Genomic DNA, 13,462 nt, shown 5'->3' with positions numbered 1-13,462 from the left:
TCATTTAGAAGATTCAGACATTTGCTGAACAAAACTCATTCTTATGGCTTCATCAAGGTAGTCCGCACGTTTAGAAATTGACTCTTTAGTTCCCATTAGGCTGGTTAATATCCACCGGATGGTAATCAATGATGACTGTATCATGCACTGACCTTGTTAAATATATCAGTGGTGTTTGCCACTGTTATCTACGTCACTCTTTTTAACCCCTGAGCCTTCTCCCCAGATGGCCTGGCCTGACTGACATCTCTTCTTGTGGGCCATCACCAAATATCCACACCTCTACCTTTTATGTACCAAGCCAGCAATATTATCCCACAGGGCCCTAAAGGTGCCTCTATACCTCATATTCTGTTCAATATTTGATTTCCTGGCCAGCGCTATGCAAGTTTGAATTCCACTAGTACATTCATGTGGATTGTCTAAAGACAATTTACATTCTATATCACTAAGGGGTCGTCGGAACTACGCTTGAGAATAACTCTGAGGAGTTGCAAATTGCAAATAGGCCTAAAGAATATTGGAGACATGCTATGGAGAGAATTAATGGACTTCATGTACTGGTTTGAAATTTTAACTGTGAATCGCTATGTTTTTAGGTCAGTTCTTTAATACAGTAGCAATTTGTGATTTTACAACTTATGATTCGGTTCAGTTCATAAACTTTATTTGGCTAGTTAAAAACAGCTATAAAGGTTCATTTACATAAAATAGTCCCAATAAAAATTACATCTCAATAATTCAATTCTGTCCCAAATGTATTATTTTTCGATTTATGATTCATCCTTGTAGCAAATAAAAGAATACATAATTTCCAATTCCTGAATCATTTTAAAGTAAATAGTTTTTTCCAATTTTCATTTCTTTTGTGCTCTTTCCTAATGGCAAGTTTTAGTGCAAAAGTGTGAAATATGTAATTCGATGCACAGCGAGCTTTGGGCCAAATTCCCACCACTTCACTTTTGGATTATTATCATTTGCTCAGTTTAGGTGGTCTGCCTGCTACCAAACACCGAAAAACAATTTTTTTACAAAATGGACAGAAAGTTAAACTATAGCTAAACTCCAAGGGCAAGACATTCAATAGCTCGAGGCATCTCACCTCTACAGCTGCCACCAACATACCGTCACTTTTTCTAGTACCCTATGAAGCTTAAATTCTCATATTGAAGTATCAAAATATATCTGTCACATCATTCAAGTAAGCTTTAACTAGTGGCTTTTAGAAAGTCTCCACCATATTTGAAATATTTGCAGCTTCACTTCTCAATGAATGACTTTGCCCTATTATAGGTCCTCTATGCTGATGTTTTATTCAAAGATAGTGTGTTATGTGGTTTTAAAGTTAAGATTATTTCGCTATTTCCATGAAACTCGTGAATGACATTCAAGTGACAGTAACTGAATTTCTCAATTTTCTGCTTTAATTGATACACAATTGATATTTTCTTGTATGAGGTGCCCTGAAAAAATAAAAGAATTTTGTCAATTCCAACTTTGTACTAGTCAGACCATAGTAAATTGAAGGTTGCTTAAGAGAAAATTTGAAATATGTACCCTCGGGAAGGCCCTCAGATTTGTGATCGTGGAAAGTAGATCCTATAAAGTACAGTTTGGGGAATATTATTCTGCTTCCCGCCCCTCAATTTCAAAAGAGAGAAAAGTTTCACATTATAGCAAGGCTGAACTTGTCAGCACAACAAATAGTAAAACTGTGCCAAGATTTTCAGAATGACTCACAGATCTGCAAAAAAATAATCTTGGCAAGCACTCGCTACATGTAAGTTATTTTTCTCAGACATATTCATAGTGAGATATCCTGAAATCTAACTTTTTTTACTCTAGTCTGTTAGCGACTCAGCCATACATTACACACTGCTAAATGTATTATAATATCCCCAGGGAAGTATGCCATTCTTATTTTATGACACAGCATCTTCAGAAAGCTGGAAAAGAATGTGACTGAAACCTAAACACGATTGATGCGAACAAATATTAATGAATAGTACTTTGGGGCCTCCTCCAAAAATAGGAGAAATTTGGATCATCAAATTCGTTGCCAACTAGCCTAAACACTGTAAATATAAAGCAATGCAAGTAATATGCAAAGGTTAATGAACCCCCTTTGTGACTCGCCTCTCCTCCCTTTAGAAATTTTATGAAAGAAAGTTGTAAAACCAACAAAATATGATCCTTTTTCAACCAGGTTTCAAGAAAATACCATGATGGATTTTTTTTCAGTGTTAGCATACTCTGGATTCTAATTGTTTCTAGTGAAGTTAAGCATGTTCCATACAATTAACAAACACTATGCAGTCATGTACATGCATACCTAATGGCTTCCACTGCCTTCACTTGTTTCTACACAATCAGTCAATGAGGGCACCCAGGTATTTCAGCCACGGTGCGCCACTTTCCAAAACCAGAATATCCATCCCTTAAAAGTACAGAGATTCAGGTCACCTACTTTTGTCATGACCATACAAACCAAACATTTAGTATAAGGTCCAATAAAGACATTTATTGGCTGGGTTGTTTACAAGGTTTCTTTCCTTTTGAGATTTGTTGACATCATACCATAATCGTATTGATAAAGATTCCTTCTGGGCATGATGCAGACAGATTGCTTTGGTGATTACCAATCTCTATTAGCCTTTCACAATGATCCACTTAGAAGTATGCTGAAAGATGTTTTGTCATCTTATACCTTAGTATCTTCTACAATCAATGTTGCCATATTTTGATGGACAGCGTCCATCGTATCTTAGGATTGCACGCCTCAACCAGTGTCTCAACAGCACACAACATTTTTCAATTATTTACTCCATGCTGCATTCACACTGTTGGTGACTATAGGTTTTGGTGCCCTACGCCATTAGAGATAAGTGTTACTATTACTATTGAAACTTGACACTTGTGTAACGTGCTGCTACAACTTACGTGTGACTCTTTGTTGCTCTTAATCTTGTTGAATTTGCTGCAGGGCAACGCGTGCATGCATGGCTGATCCATTTTGTAATCTGCCTCCATCGGTTCTACCACCACAAAACTTAGGTTGAAAATTACTAAGCATACGAGATCAGTAAACAGAAACATTTACAACCACGCTCATTCCTTAGGGTATGCTCTGTACTTGTTGTGCAATACTTTTCACAGCAGCAGCTGCACTCCTTCCTTGAGCATGATGGACTCCAGATAAACATCTCCCAAAAGGAGGGAAACGTGAAAAAAAATGCCTCAGGGCCTCAATTGGCAGCCTCTCATTCGCCGACGCAATCCAAGAGATACAGTTCCAACTCCCAGACGCCTCTGTTGCTTTCGATTTATATTACTGTCAGATGACTGGTGTTGCTTCACCTAATTTGACACGATTTAGCTCTGCCTAGATGTGCAGTTCTGCATTAGAGAATACTCTACTTACATAAGAGCAGAGCTGGTGAAATGCTCTTCTGCGATCAAAGAATACAGAGTGCACCGATGACACAGCAATTTTGCACTACCTTTTCTAGAATATGTAGATTATCTTGATGCTGGACCAACTTTGCATTAATACTGCAAGTAATGAATGTTTGGATAAAATTTGAAAATATGTCATTGTTAGATCTGGGGGTCTCTAGTTGGCAGAGGTAGGTACCAATGTCCAAATAGGGACCCTTGCTTCTAGTCAGGGTAAGGGGGATACACTCTTTAGATAACCCCTGCTCACCCCCTTGGTAGCTTGGCATGAGCGTACAGGCTTATCAAAGGCAATGTGTAAAGTATTTGTACCAACACTCACAGTAACACAGGTAAAACACCACAAATGGACTCCACACCAGTTTAGAAAAATAAAAGTATTTAATCTAAAGTAAACAAGACCAAAATGACAAAAATCCAACATACACAGTTCAAATTCTAGGGTTTGCGTTAAAATAATCCACAGTTGCGTCACGTTTAGCCCAAAGTACCAGTAGATGCGTCACTCCTGAGTCCCTGGGGAGGCGATGCGACAGCCCCGCTGGATGCAGTGGACATGTTGCGACGAATCCGGTCTGTAGAGGGAGGGATGCGATACCTTGTATGGATTTCGGTGTGCAGGTTCGGTAGGAAGCGTCTCACACAGGCACGATGCGACGATCTTCAGGGCGGCGACGATCTCAGGTGCCGCGGCAATGCGCGGCGCAGCATCGATCTTCTCCTCTTGCAGCCCCTCCATGCGATGGCTCTGCGACGATATTCGCAGCAACGTGATGCAGTCCGCAAGCAAGCGGTGCGGCGATTTCACCCAGCGACGATAGGCGCCGCGACAATCTCGATCCTCGCGGCGGCGGGAATTTCCTCGCACTGTCGGGGATGCGCTCCGCAAGAGAGAGATGCCTGAAAATTGCAGATTGTCTTTGTTTCTCCTTGTCCAGCTTTCCAAACAGCAGGCCACAACTTCCAGAGGCCCCTCCGTTGAATTCAGCACTCTAGGAAGGGCAGAACTCTCTCAGCAGAGTTCAGGGGGGATGCTGGGGTGAAGTCCTTTTGTTCCTGGCACTTCTTAATAGGAGGCCTCCTCTCTTCAGGCCGTTGGAGATCTCTTCAAGCAAGGGGACTAAGCACCAACAAAGTCCTTCCCCTCTCCTTGGCAGCAAAGCAACTGCAGGTCAGCCCACAAACACACAGCAGGACAGTCCTTCCTCTTTAGTCTTCCAGCTTTCTCCTTGGCAGAGGCTCCTTCTTGATTCCAGGATGATCTAATTTCTTGGGCTCAGGGTCCCAATATTTATACCCCAAAATCCTTTGTCCTCTGAGGGCAGAGAGGCCTTTGCCCAGTCCTAACCAGTTCTGGAGCACTCTGTTGACATGACTCCTTCTTTCCTTTCACAGTGCAGGGCAGCTCCTGTGTGCTGGCTCCACACGAGGTGGAGCCAGCATTGTGGAGGGAAAGCACAGCCCTGGAGAACTTTGTTGAAATGATTCCTTCTCTCCTTTCACAGTGCAGGGCAGAGACATCAGCCGCACCACAGGGGGTGGAGCCAGCACTGTTGGGGGCAGGCACAGTCCTATTCAGGTCCCAGGTGCAACTCCTCCCTCCCATCTAGATGCAGATCTCTCTATTCCCCACTGGGCGGACTTATTCTGTCTCCTGGAATCCCCCAGCCCTGTCACTCAAACTCCAGACAAGGAATACACAAACTAGCAGAGGCAGGCTTGACTAGTTAGGCAAGAAAATACTTGCTTTCTAAAAGTGTTTTTTTCAAACACAGAATGTTAAAATCAACTTCACTAAAAGATGTATTTTATCATTCTGAGTTCAGGCATACTAAACTCGAATTTCTACCATGTTCCCTGGGTCAGTTAGGATTATAAATGTGTAATAATCTAACTGCCCATTCTGGCCTACGAAGAACAGGTAGCCTTGCAATAGTGATACACGAAAATGCCTGTAAGTCACTATTAGGACATGCCACACACACCAGGGCATGCAATACCTTATACTTACAATGCACCCTGCCCTTGGGCCTACCATAGGGGTGTCTGATATGAAGAAAAGGGAAGGTTTAGGGACTGGAAACTGGGTGCACTTACCAGGTCAACATGGCAGTACCAGACTGCACACAGGCTCTGCAATGGCAGGCCTTATACACATTTTACAAGGCTGCTTCTGTGGGTGGCACAACCAGTGCTGAAAGCCCACCAGCAGCATTTGGATTTACAAGCCCTAGGCACACTCAGTGCACTGTACTAGGTTCTGACAAGTAAACCAAACACGCCAATCATGGAATCACTAATCCATACATCAATTTACAATAGGGAAAGCATATGCACTTTAGCACTGATCAGCAGTGGTAAAGTGCCCAGAGTCCTATTGCCAACAACCACAGGTCAGGAAAAACAAGGGAGGAAGAAGCAAAGCGTTTGGGGATAACCCTGCAAAAAGGGCCATTTCTAACAGTCATCTTTCTAAAACTGAATCTCTGGCTTTGCTCTTCTGGAGTGACAGTACGTAGATGGTAATGTAGCCAGTACAATTTTGCACCAACGGTTCCATATTCTATGGATGGCATCAGTGCTATCAACATTTCCATCACCGGTCCGAACAGCCCCAACTGCACCAGTGCAATCTATATAAATCTGAAACATTTGTGCTAAAGTACATAAAATGTGATCCCTGAAGGCAGTCCTTGTCATCTAGTAAGACAGAGATGAGTAACACAGGGCCACAACATTCCAGGGGGCCCCAAACTTTCAAGGATGCCACATTTAATCCAAGGGCTCCATCTTGCCCCATTCCCCGCTCTGTCAATTCTCTAATTATCTCAAGCCAAAGTTACTATGTCTCCCCTGCTTACATTTTTCCATCTCCTAGGCCATTTGTCTGACGCCAAAAGCAACACTGGCACAACAATAATGAACTGGGACCTAATGTAAGCAAGAAAAGATAGTAAAATGAATACTAATTGGGGATTAGTTGGTGCCTCACACACATGAGCCCCCGTGCCACTGCAAATTATACCTACTACTCTGCCCCCTCTCTCCAATGGGCCATCACTCGTAGACATGAGGCCCAAACATGCTTCTCTGCCCCTTTGTGTAAAATAAAAGGGAGTAAATCCCACATCTCGCTTCCTGTTGCTTTGGACCTGTTCCCTGCGCAGCAGGGGTAACATGGCTCCAAATGCTAGCAACGAAAAAAAAAGAGTTCCCACCCATCATTTCTTTAGTAACACCGCCAAAATTGGGGTACAGTGCCTAGTGCCAATGCACTTGCTGTACTAATCATGGGATCTCCATGAGAGATCTGTGTCTGTCCACATGAAAAGGAAAAAATTAGCCCACACATAGCATCTTTTCCTCTGGGCCATCTACTTAAGTATATCCATGGACAGAGGGTTAAAGAAGAAACAGGCCTCCCACCAGGGTACATGTAATCTGAAAGACATGTAAATGTTTGCTATTGGTTAATCGCCAAATGTAAAGGCTGTCAGGAACAGAGTACAGACTTTAATTTATGAAATCACTGTTCTTTTTGAGAGGTGGTCTAAGGAAGTTGATTTGGAAAGCTTCCTTTCAATATCCTTATACAAATGTTTGCACTAGGCACATTGTAATTACCTATTTCTAAAAGGTATTACTTGAAAGCACTTATTTTATCTTAAATGCTGAATCATTTTGTGGCAGATTATCTTATACTCAGGACCACTGGATCTATGGAATTTTGCAGCTGCTGTATTTTCCACATAATTATAGGATTCGTTGCATGTGCCACATAATCCACCATCTGCTGCATATTCTCCAGATTTCAACAAAAACAATGTTTTTCTAGCTCAAACATATCAAAAGTTCCTAAAAAGGCAACAAACAACGCATGTTGCTACACAATGGAAAGCCCATCATAAAGGTTGACGGTCACCTTTCTGTTGCTTATTACTGAATTGGTTGTTAAACGGGCACTAATGAGTTGAAACATTTGCCCAAGCAGCGTTAGTATGTGTAAAACTGACTAAATAACGAAGTAACACAATCACAAAAGTGCTGCATTAAGCTGCGTATTTTGCATTTTTCACTGCGTAATTTATCAATCCTGCCACATAATTTTGTCCTTCCCTCCACATAATTCCAGCAGCCTTGGTTACACAATTTGCATTGCAATTTTTTAATAATTACTGGCATATTCGTGTTACAGGCTAGGACTTCTTAGCACAAGTCACGATTCTGCACTGTGCCAACCTGGATTTAATTGTGCGACTCTCTGGTTTTACAAACAGGCATCTGCGGTGATCACATTAACATAACATAAAATAAAGCATTCCAAAGGATTATTTAAATTTGCATTCTTTTTTACGGCATCTGCATTATTTTATAGGCCACTGACTAAATGTGAAAAAACAACAAAATACAGAAAAAGGTATTCTTTTCTTTTTAGCCAAGTCTTTAACCCCACCACCACAGCACCAAGAATCACAGTTGCCATACTTTTAAATTCATTTAGCTGCTGGATCAGGGCTCTAAATGGATGAAAATCTGGAGGGGGGGGGGGGGGGCGACTCAAAGGGGCGTGGCCTATGTAATTACGGGAGTAGCATAAAAAAACACATAAGCTACATAACTGTGCTTAGGATAGTGTGCATTACCACTGGTATTTTGCTGCTTCAGTCATTGCTTTCAGACATAATACAACAAGTAACATTACACCTACAACATATTTGCCACATAATAACATCATTCAGTGCATAATCTTACAGTTTTAACTAATCATTTTTGTAGCTCAAACGGATAAAAAGTTACTAAGAAACGTGACTTGAGCTGCTGCAAAGTAGACGGCCCTTTAACAAAGGTTGACTGATCATCTTTCTCACTGCTGCATTTGTATGTTATACTGATGCTAATGAGGCAGAATATTTGCAGAGACTTAGCATGTGTAAAAATTTCTAAATAATAAAGTATAAGAAAATATATTGTGTTAGGCTGCAGCCTTTTTCTTGTTGCATAATTTAGTCAACACTGCGGCATCATTTTGTCCCCCATTGCTGCATAATTCCAGTGGCTCCCGAGCAGGTAGCACATGTTAAAAGTGCTTGTGCATGAAGCAGAGAAATTGTGAAGTTTGCAAACTTAGTTTGGTGTGTATGCAAATCCTGCATTGGCGATCCTTGGAGAGTTGCAGCTACTACTGCTGAAACAAAGTCAATGGAGGTACCAATGGGTGAAGCGGACTGGCCTTGATGGCAGGGCCGGCTTTAGTGCGGGTGGCGCCCTGTGCAACAATGTTTGTTGGTGCCCCCAATGATCACCTACGCCTCGGACTCCCTCACTACCATCCTTTAACAGTCCCCCTCAAGTCTCCATACCCACACTCTTTCTCAGATGGATTTAGTATGATTTACAGCGCCACTCATACCAGTGTACGGTGTAAGAGCACTTTACATCACACACACTACACAGAGACAATCATTTATATGTGTGTAAATCACTGTATAGGAAATGTTACAGAAGACAAAGGACTACAAGAAGTAGAAGCCACATGACAACCATACTAGTAGGCAGTATAGTTTAATAGCTCACTGTTTTATTTTAGTATTTTAACTTATAAACTGCAACTAACAAAAGGATCTATCTGACAAAAGCAGTAACCTACTAACTAAGTTAACATTATGTGCACTTTGTGATCTGCATGGTACATGTTCTTTGCAGCAGGCACATTAACCCTCCGTGCTACCTTTCCAGGAGTCATCCCTTCCACTAGACAAAACTCTGATCTCTCTCTAGGAAGAACATTTATCAAATAAGTTATCATGACATTTTTATTGTTGCTGAAAATTGCTGGAGGCCAGGAAGGAGGCAGCAAGTTTTTAATAAACCATAATGTACTTGCAAACACTACGTACCCACCCGAAATAGGTACCCAGTGCGGTCACACCGTTCGCACCGCCCTAATTTACTCAAGGTTCATGGGACCTCAGTGACAGAGTCACAGTGTTTGGATCACTGTTGCTCTAGGGTGTGCTGCTTCGTAGGCCTGTCCGCAAGACTGGACATGAACTTCAGTATGGATTGTGGTGGACAGGCCTTCAAAGTTAACCCACAATTGACACCACTAGGGTACACCTACTTGTGCTAAGACATCAGGCCTTCTAAGTTCCAGTGGGGCCTTCGAAGGTCTAGAATGGGAATATGCTCCCTCAGTAGAGTGGTCTGGTCATGAACGCTGAACCCGGTTCCCCAGTTCCAAATTAGACAGCTCTGGCCATAGTTCCACATCCTCTCCCCCACTAACACCATACTGCCCCACAGAGAGAAACTCGCACAGCCTTCAGCAACAACCTAATTGTGCCCACTATAAACACTTGGATGGGGCTCAATTCAAATTATGCACTTGATAAGAGTAATATGCAGCCTAAAAAAAAAAGTAAAAGCAAACACTCATAGAGAATGCAAGATTAAGTAAAGCATGTGAAATGTAAGCGGGAACAACATGGTCACCTTAACGCTTTTACACTCACTATTCAGAAATCAACGAGTGGTTTTACCTGAAAAGTTAAGGACATGCCTGCAGGGCCCTGAAGGGCCCGTTTCAATGTTCATTGCTTATATCCTTACAAAACGTAAGCAGTATGGTTTAAAAAGACCACATCCATAAACACAGACCCATGGCACACATTTTGTTATCCAATACACCAATCAACCAGGTATTGCAATACATCCAAGAATGGTGCACTTCCCCACCTGGGAACAACAATCTGTTCAAAGATAGACAAGAAAACAAAAGTAGCGCTTCACTGCAAAGTCTGTTAAGTGAGGCTGATGTGTTTGAATGTGAATAAAACCAACCTGGCCACTTTGCAACAATTCTGTCTTTGCTTTACATAGTTATGTATTCATTTTTCATATTTAAAACCTTCAGTTTCTCTCCATCCCGAGGCTGCACTTTGGAATGGAAAAATTTCAGAAAAAGGGCATTTCCCACCGGAGTGTTTTACTTTTTTGGATCCATTTCACAGAGAAGCAACTAAATGAAAGAAGGAAAGAGAGGTTGTGAACCGTTTCTTCAAGTCACGGTTTTCAGTAAGTGAGGAGCAAGACAGAAAGAGAGGGAATGGGAAGGGGGTACAGCTGCCAGCACAGAAAAGAAGAGGACATTGTCCATTTCTTCTCTGGGCAGTAAGGAAGAGACAGAGTCCTTTTCCTTCTCTGCCCGTCCCCGAACGACCACGAACGCAAGACAAGCCTTATCTGAATGCCTTTGCTATTTCTGCCGTCCTGGGAAACAGTTTTGAAAAGAAAAAGTTGGGGAACGGAATCTTGTTAATAAAAGATGGAGGGGCACGCAGTGCACTTCTGATCACGCCCACTTCGACCCCTGGTATAAATTGATATATACATTATATGTCCTCCATTAGAAATCCTTCTCTTGCAGCACATTACTACGTGATTTTGGCAGGTGCTGTTGCACCAATAAGAAAACCATCATTAGTGTAATCACACACCTGTCCCCCAGCCCCCCCCCCCCACGCCTTGATTGCATGATCCTTTTTTTTAACCATATTTTCGGATGAACAAATGTTCACTCGCCAACTGCTAGCTAGCTGCCCCCTCCAGACAGAACATGGCGATGGAGAATTCAAGGTAGAGAGCTACCCATTTCATTGGTCATCACCAGAGCTCCCACGGATGAAGGAAGGCCCTAAGGACCAGAGGGCCTACTTTGGAGCTGGGCAATTCACTTAATCTCCCAGTGCCTACCAAAAATAAATGTGTCATTGTGTAATATAACTGGTGCTCATGTAAAGCACTCCAATACTTCGGGTCGAGTTCGCGCTACATAAATCTGCAAAAAAAAGAGGAAGACCTTAGTGCCCTTACCTGACACCCCACGAAAGGCCACCAGCATGCACGTGCATAGTTTGTATCCAGGCGGCTAAGTAATGGATCCAAACAAGGAGCACGCCTAAAATCGACGTTTAATTGCACTAGTGTTCAGATAAAAGAAGGACTAACTTGTCTTATCAAGCCCCTAACACCATTGCCTAAAAGTGGAGAAAGGAGGCGTGGGTCACATTTAGCAAAGAGCACGCCCTCTGGCCGAGGCTGCCTCTGAAATTGATAACACGCTCACAGAAATGGCGGGTCTCCTCAGCGCCATGTGTCTGCCTCTCATCTACTTTCAATTTTCCATGGAAACTCCCCACCGCCCTTATTCCGCTCTCGGTCCAAGCCATGTGTATGCAGAGGGTCCATGGTACTCGCCCTCGTGCATTATGTACGCACGAGGTCAGGGCGAAGGCGCGCGGCCACCCTGCGCTTGACACCCACGCGCGCATCTTTGAAAGCACCTCAGCTGCCGCGCGCTGGACAGCGCCCCGGGCAGCATCCTGCGGAGGGAGGAGGCTCCCGCGCGCCAATCCATCCGCCCCCCTCCTCCCAAGCCCGGGAGAGACCCCGTGCTCACCTCCCGGGCTCCGCCAGCCCCTCCGAGCCGCCGCTTGTTGTCATGCTGACACCGGGTCTCCCAGAGCTCCAGGCGAGGCTGCGTGTTGTCGTTCTCCCTCGTGCTCCAACCCCCAGTCCCTGGAGCACAACAAAGGGACGCGCGGGCTCTTTGCATGCAGGTGTGGCTGCAGAGCCCGCCCAGCGCACGAGAGCCAAGTGCAGCCGCTCGCGGAGGGGGCGCGTGGGGTTTGCACGGCTCAGCAGCGAGAGGAGCGGGAGCCTGTCTCTGGCGGAAGTGCACAAACAGCCCGGGGTCGTGCAAAGGATGAGCGTTGGAGGGAAGCCATCTGCAACCGCTTTTTATTGTTTCATTGTAGACGCCCCTCGCGCTGCACATGCATACACATATGCACGCTGCAGAAAGCTGTCTGCGACCCAAACACTGTTGGCTCTGTGTTGCACGAGCAGAACCCTCGGCGGTGCAATGTTTATGCAAGGTGTGCAACGAGTAAAATACAAAATGCACACTTGCGCGTTGGGGACCTCCATGCACAAGCAAGTTGGCGTGTTCCAGTGTTTCTTAATAAACAGGAAAGAAGTGCTAATTTCATCATGTGTAATTGTATCTAACACAGACTTACGGAAACCCCCCCACCCCCACACAATGTTATTATTTTGGAGTGTGTATTATATAGTAATTTGTGCGAGGTGAAAGAGGTTGTTTATTTGATACAAATTAGTCCGTGTTTTGCTTTTATGCACACTCCAGTTACATTTACCTTCATGTTACAACTATATACAAAGTTACAAAGATTGGTTATATGTTTTTTATGCAGAGTGGTCCATATTGTTCAAACATCTCACTAACATTCACGTTGTTCAACATATGGTATTACTAGAAATTATTTTGTGACATACCTTGCAGTTACTGTCCAATGTCCTCTTGAAGTTTGCAGTCTCAGTGTGCAATCTACACGATTTTCGTTGTAAAAACCTACTTATTTACAATTGGCAAGCAAAAAGAGTTTCTACTTTTTCATGTTTAGTGATTGGTATAAACGTTTCTTGTAACAACAGGCTGAGGGGAAAGCAGAGAAGGGATGGGCCTATCTTCTAACATATGCAAAAGAAACAATTGATGCACAGAATACTGGACAATTCAAACATTCACCCCCCAGTCACTAGGATCTGGGTTAAATCCATCATTCTTTTGCTCACCACACCACCCCAGTTTGTACCCAGCCATATCCTGCGCAAAAGAATGATGGATTTAACCCAGATCTCTTGACTGGGAGTGGATGTTTTGATTTCTTCTGCATTCCGTCCATCAACTGTGTGTATTTTGCTCTCTTATTACATAATCACTCTTCTCAGTGATATGACTGAGTATGTGTTGAAGCCTTTTTCTTCCTTAACAGACTTTACAGCAACATGTTTCGTCTTGTATTGTCTGATTAATACAAAGGTCTTTATCAGGCTCCGGGCTGTTGAAGTCTGCAAAATAGAAGCCTATGTTGTCTTTAATATAGGCTTAATTGCTTTGTGAAGGCACGTCAGAAAAAAATGT

The 13,462-nt window shown here is 43.2% G+C and overlaps 1 protein-coding gene across 2 annotated transcripts in view; it reads right to left on the bottom strand.

Moving 5' to 3' along the window:
* Window positions 1-12,102, bottom strand: part of LOC147683812 (NACHT, LRR and PYD domains-containing protein 1b allele 5-like) — a 213,968-nt gene extending 201,866 nt beyond the window's left edge. The window contains exon 1 of one of the 2 annotated variants that reach the window (XM_086944210.1): window positions 11,915-12,102. The gene's annotated coding sequence lies outside the window, so the exon portion shown is untranslated. The remainder of the gene's footprint in view (window positions 1-11,914) is intronic. The other variant, XM_086944209.1, reaches the window with a different exon arrangement.
* Window positions 12,103-13,462: the final 1,360 nt, after the last annotated feature.

The sequence above is a fragment of the Lissotriton vulgaris genome, chromosome 11 (genome assembly GCF_964263255.1).
Source record: "Lissotriton vulgaris chromosome 11, aLisVul1.2, whole genome shotgun sequence".
NCBI classification, from domain to species: Eukaryota; Metazoa; Chordata; class Amphibia; order Caudata; family Salamandridae; genus Lissotriton; species Lissotriton vulgaris.
The sequence above is the reverse complement of the archived record's forward strand: the minus strand, read 5'-3'. Positions and strand labels throughout refer to the sequence as shown.